Here is a 6,251-nt window from a genome sequence, read left to right on the forward strand (position 1 = left end):
CCCATTTACACTCAATCACGGTAAGAAGTAAGGCAGGCGTTATTGTGACCGACTGAAATATACGAAGACGAGCCATTCGTGACGACGTGACCGATTGTGCCCGACGAAGAAATTCACCCTTCTTGTATATGCTGTATAATCCGGATACGAGCACTTAGTGTTTTTAGAGCGAAGTCATCCTCAAGGCCGATGTTAACCTCAAGGACGAATCCAACCTTTCTGTGATGTTTCCGACACAATGTGTTTTAACAGCAACTATTAATTTAAGTTAAACAAAGTGTATTGCTTCACATGCACATCTGCAAGTAGCGATAACGCTGGTACTGCAGTGCCTTCTTACTCAATTCACCTGTGCTTTCTCCGCTACAGAACGTTTCGAATGCAAGCAGAACGTACACCCCACAGTTGTAGCTGTCTAGTTGGACTCCAGCATCCGCAACATAGGGAACCACTCTGTAACGTCCTGGTGTAGCCGGCATGTGTTGCACAAGTTTGTGCGCTAGTACTCTAAGGGTACCAGTGTAGCTGCTGCTCATGGAATCATAGTACTTGATAGTTGTATCAGCTGTGTTGATCATGATACCGCCCCAGTGCGTGCCGTTACAGTTCACTGGAAGCAGTAAAATTCGCCCAGTAATACAACTGAACAAGTGCTTTAACTCTTCGTCTGGAATGCTCACATTTCCTCTCTCCACGATACCCCATATCGCTGGGTCAACAGTCATGACTTCCTCTTGCTGACCAAATAGCTTTGCCATTGCCTCTGCCAACGCAGTGTCACTAAGTAGTGATCTGCATGCAAAGTCAACGATCCGAATCTACAAAATACGTATACAAAGTGTCAGTTGCTGCTACCCTTAAATTATGCAAAGTGCTTACCCTTTCAGAGAAAATCGGAATTGCTTCTAGTTTTGACGCCAATTCTGCATCTGGTTCGTACAGGCGAAATGTCCAGCGAGAAATCAATTTCTGAGATCCATTTTACGGCTCTCTCGATATTGTTTAGCTCTTTGACTGCTTGATGCCATATCTTCAATGGTATACAGTGTCTGCATCCCGATTACAAATAGACCAGGAAAATCAACTGCAAAGTCTAGCTATGGCAATTCCTTGTGCTTCTTTTGTAGGGTAACTACCTTTTTGCTCGCTCGCTGGAGTATCTCTTTGGCCAAAATACGAGAAATGTCGATTGGATCCATGATAACTTTGTTAGCCGGTATCTTCGAAATAACGTAGGGCATTGGGGGCTTCATCTTCTTATCAAAAACAAATAGCTGGAATCGGTGTAGCGGCTCAGCACATGATGCGTAGGTAGGTTCATTTAAAAGGAGAACCTGGACTGTTTTGAGGCTCATACCTTGGTCGTGAAGTATCGAATCATCTTGTGCCATTAGGATAGATACATTCCTCTTCGCTTACTTAGTCTTTGCCTTCTGCTTCGGGCGGCCTCGCGGGCGTAATGGACTTGCTATCTCGAACCCAGGTGATTCCGCATTAATTGGTTCGAATTCAAGAACTTGAGTCAATTGCATCACCGAATGATCCACCAAGTGATCCATCGATTGAGGCACCGACTCCACCGATTGAGGCACCGACTCCACCGCCTCCACCGAGTGGTCAACCGCCTCCACCGAGTGGTCAACCGCCTCCACCGACTGAGCCACCGACTCTACAGACTCCACCGACCGAGACACCGACTCCACACTTCCACCGACTGCAACAGATTCCGCACCCGATTCCACGATTGCACCAGATCTAGCCGTGGCGGTGCCAAGGCTGGTACCAATACAGGTCAAACGTGTCATGTAGCGTCGGTGCTTTTCATACTCCCGTTCCGTTTTTGCGTACACCAACAGATTGACAACTGCTTTTTTGGCCACGCCGAGAAGCCATAGTCGGGGCATGCAATCTCCTCCCGCAAATATTTCACGACGTGAAACTGACAGAGAAGTATACGAACGTCTGGAAAAGCAGTCTGCAAATTCCAATTTCGGTAAAGTCTTTGTCCACGATCACACACTGCAGCTTAGTCCAGGAAGGATTCTGCTTCTTAAATTCTTCACACGCCGAAAACAGCGTTTCACTTCGTTCATTTTGTAGGATAGCGTGCTGTACGTACTGACCTTTCCCGAAAATATCATGAGCCATGAACGAAAAAATCTTGTACTTTGAGGCGTTGGTACCATGCGTTGCGTCGATAATTAAAACTTCAGGGAATCTGCTAAAAATGTCAATCATGTGCTTCGTTTGTAGTGTAATACACGTAGCGATTTTCTACAAAACCAAACACACACATTTAGAATCAAACTGACCGATTCACAATACTTGAGACGCAAAACGAACCTTTCCGCCTGATGGGTCCACAAAAATATGCCCTACGTTCCCTTGAACAGCACAAAAGTCCACCATCCATTTCTTGATGCGTTGAGAACGAGATGACACGCCCTGGTCTTGTTTCTTTAGCTTCCGGATTAGGTTTCGTACATCTTGAGGAGTTGGATCGCTGCTGGTGTTCTCCACGATAAATTTCAGAATGTTTTGCGTCTTTGTGCCTGACTTTCTGAGGGAGTCGACCGTCGCCAAAACATCTTCTTCTATAGCCAGTCGATTAGCGGGATAATGGTGGTACGTACGCAACCCCAATCCGTGGTTGTGAGATAATGCAGTCTTAGTGACGCAAACTGCAAAATGAAGAGGGGATGTGTTCACCACTTGAACGCAAGCGTTTATCTGTATACACACATGAGCAACGTTAGCTGTTGAATAGTATTGTTACATAAAGTACCGATCAGTAACCGACTGTGACCGACAGTGCCAGACTACAACCGACTGTGACCGGCAGTGACCGACAGTCAACGCCTCGCACCTGGGCCTTGCACTCGATCGGGCGTACTTCCTGACGTGGCCTCTTCCCTTTACCACGGTATCTGTACTTGCCGCCATGCGTGCAAATGAGCGTCTTTGCGTACGTACACCATGCCTCTGGGATGAGCGTTGAAGACGGCTTCTGGGCCTTCTGGATTAGCCTGTTCCGTTCTGCCACGCTTTTAGTTGATCGCACTCTAAAAACCTACAGTAAATTGGTCAAACCCGTTGAATACTCTCATAATGTAATACATAGTGCCATCAATGCCCTTACCTGGTAAGTCTGCTTCTGATAATCGTCCAGATACGAGTGAAAGGCTTCCCGGGACTGAAACTGCGTTTCAACTAAGTCTGCACAGACTTCTGGAGATCCTCTTCTGCTACTACCTCCACTTGTTCTCTCGCCAGGCGTATCAGTCACGCTTGAATCCTCGACACTCCACGTCGCCGCACTGGAACTACTGGATACGGCGGAGTCGTCCACCCAGCTCGCGTCCGAGCCGTCATTCTCACTGCCCCCGCTGTAGGCTTCCTCTGAGGGCCGCTTCTTCGACGCGCGTGCAGGCTGGCGCCGATCCATTGCTGGCGCTGTTCTTCTCGAAATGGAGTGCCCCTAAATGAGTGGCACAAAAGCTCCGTATACGGGTATACAAATTTAACCGTACGAGGGACTCAAAATTTCCTTGACAATTAATTTTTTGCGTTTTCAGTCTGGCACAATAACGACTCTCAAGAAGTAAAGGAATTGTGTGAATTTTTGCTAATTCAGATACCATAACTTTGTTATTATTCTGGTTATTTCTAAAGAAAGCATTCATAAGCAAAAACAAATAGTACTTAAGTAGCAGTGTACTCATATCAAATGCTAGACAAAATATGTCTAGCATAGTGTTCATCTAATGAACACTGTACGATTGTCTTTTAATACAGTGGTAATGACTTTGGACACATCGACTTATTGGCAACAGGACTACAAACAAAATCTCCACCAACCTGCCAGATCACAGTACTGGTACTACGAAGTACCGGTACTAAATCGTCGGTGCTACAAGCATACAGTAGTGTCTATCCATTATCCATATGCTTAGAAGGCGTAGCGAGGCTTCAACTTCTCGAGAGTATTACGCAGCATCCAGCCGTCAACGTCGGTAATGGTTACAGAGCTACCGGCCATCATGATAGCCGGAGCCATGTCTTTCGACGGCTTGTCTTCTTCTTCGTAGAAGTCGGGAAGACCAAAACCATGACCGATTTCGTGCGCCACAACGTGGAGAATCTCCTCGTCAATGTTCTGTACCATGTTCTCGAGATTGACTCCCTGGCCCCAATCGTAGCCAAAGCCGCCTTCGAGACCTTGTTTCGGCCAAAGCGACAGGTCGAACGGCTCATTCTCGCATCCCTTAGTGTCCGACCAATTCTGAATACCCACATCGTAGAACCTGTAGCAGGCTGTAGGGCACTGTGGAACTCCATCAGCGTCTAGGTCGCCAGCATAGATCTTACCGAGCGAGTCGTCCGTCCAATCAAACAGCGACGCATCCTTGACCGCAAAACCAACCATGTTAATCTTGGTAGAATTTTAACGGGGTCGTATACAGGTCAGGCCTGATTATTGGGTCAGGTTTCATTTCCAACAGGATCCTCCTACATAAGAAGAAGAATCGAGCAGTGAAGAAGATGACGAGGCTGTAGATGTCGACAGTGATGATGACAACGAGGGCGTCTCTGGTACTAGCAGCGAAGGGGACGCTGCTGCTACGAATTTGGGCGCAGATGTGATCAGCAATGACAGTGATGCCGATGAATGCGACACTGAAGCCGACGAACCTCGTGCCGCGCAGACCATCGTGGTCTAAGCATTTTAACCCAACTGCTTAGCTTCATATCTTTCACTTCAATATGTAGCTTAGCAATTGGTCCTGTGTTTGGTAGGGCCGTCAGGAAACCCGCCTGACCCAATTATCAGGCCCTACCCGTAAACGACCCCAAAAATAGCTAACCTTAATCTTGATCTCGTTGTACGGCCAGCAGCCGTATCCGATTAGCCAACGGTTCCATGCGGTGTATTGACGCTCCAACATGGCCTGGAACTTGGAAGCCACAGTCTTGGAGAGCTTTTCGGTACTGTCCCACCGGACGCATTAATTGAGCGTACCCTTGTTCTTGACGATGCGGTCCATGATCCAATTCTTGTTCTCCATGACGTTCCAGTTCGCATTGCGTTTGGGTGCGTCGGGACCAATTCGGTTTTCCCAAATCCACGAAATATCGGCCGCACTTACGTATTTGTCGGGGTTGCCGATGACACACTCGCCGGGTTTGGACGTTACCTTTCCGAATGGAGCATGCTCGCTGGTACTAGTGGAGTTCTGCGTGGTATCCGAACCTTCCTGGGTCGTTGAAGACGGCGATGCCGTGGACTGAGTCGTCGTCGTCGTTGAGTCAGCATTGGAGGAAGGGGTAGTGTTTGATGATGACTCCGTGCTAGAAGAGGACGCCGTCGGAGAGATTTGTGTTGCCTGTGACGGGCCTTGGACCGACGTCGCTGGAGCTGCCTCTTCAGCCCCTCCGGAGGTGGGCGTGTCCAAGGAGCCTTGCTCGTCAGATTCATAGGACGTGGTTGGAGTCGTTTTCCCGCTGCCTTGGACCCTTGTCGGCATCCTGCCTTGGTTTACGCTACCACTTGAAGCGTGATCACCACTTTCACTTGATGTCGGTGACGTCCAAACGTTGTTTCCGTCGCTACTTGGGTAGGGGGGGATCCAATCAAGATTACTGGTGCCACTGGAGTGACCACTACTTGGCATCCAGACCGAAGGTGTATCCGGTGTTGTTGGCTGAGACCAGCCTCCGCTGCCTCTAGAGGTAACAATTGGAGCCGTGACGGGCACAAAGCCAGAGGATGAAGCCTCCCATTGCATTGGGGAGTTCGTGTTCTCTGTAGCGGCATCCGCTGTAGGTGTTTCACCGCCCGGCAAAACGGCGCCTGGAGCCAAACTGTCGTCCGGACGGCTAAAGTCAATGGCGGAAGACGTGACAGCTAAGGTGGCCGAAAGCAGTAGGGCAGATGAGCGTGAAAACCGGTGTGGCGCCATACTTGAAAAGTGGACAATGACTTTTGAATAGCTCATGAGGTACGAGTTTACTTACGGTGCGTGTTCACGAGTCAGCTCTGTACATGCATCGTAAAGTAGGTAGGTAAGCGATTAAACATGTAATCTACCCGCTGTTTGCTGTTCGTTCAACGATAATTATATGAAATAACTCTGAAAAAAACTACGTGGATCGAAGACTATGATCAAATAGAATGCAAATCTGAACTAAATCTCGGAGCCAATGGTTGATGGGTTTTTAAGCTATGGAAAGGAGCCCCCAAAAAATGGAAT

This window comes from Phytophthora infestans, genomic scaffold (assembly GCF_000142945.1).
Source record: "Phytophthora infestans T30-4 supercont1.107 genomic scaffold, whole genome shotgun sequence".
NCBI lineage: Eukaryota > Oomycota > Peronosporomycetes > Peronosporales > Peronosporaceae > Phytophthora > Phytophthora infestans.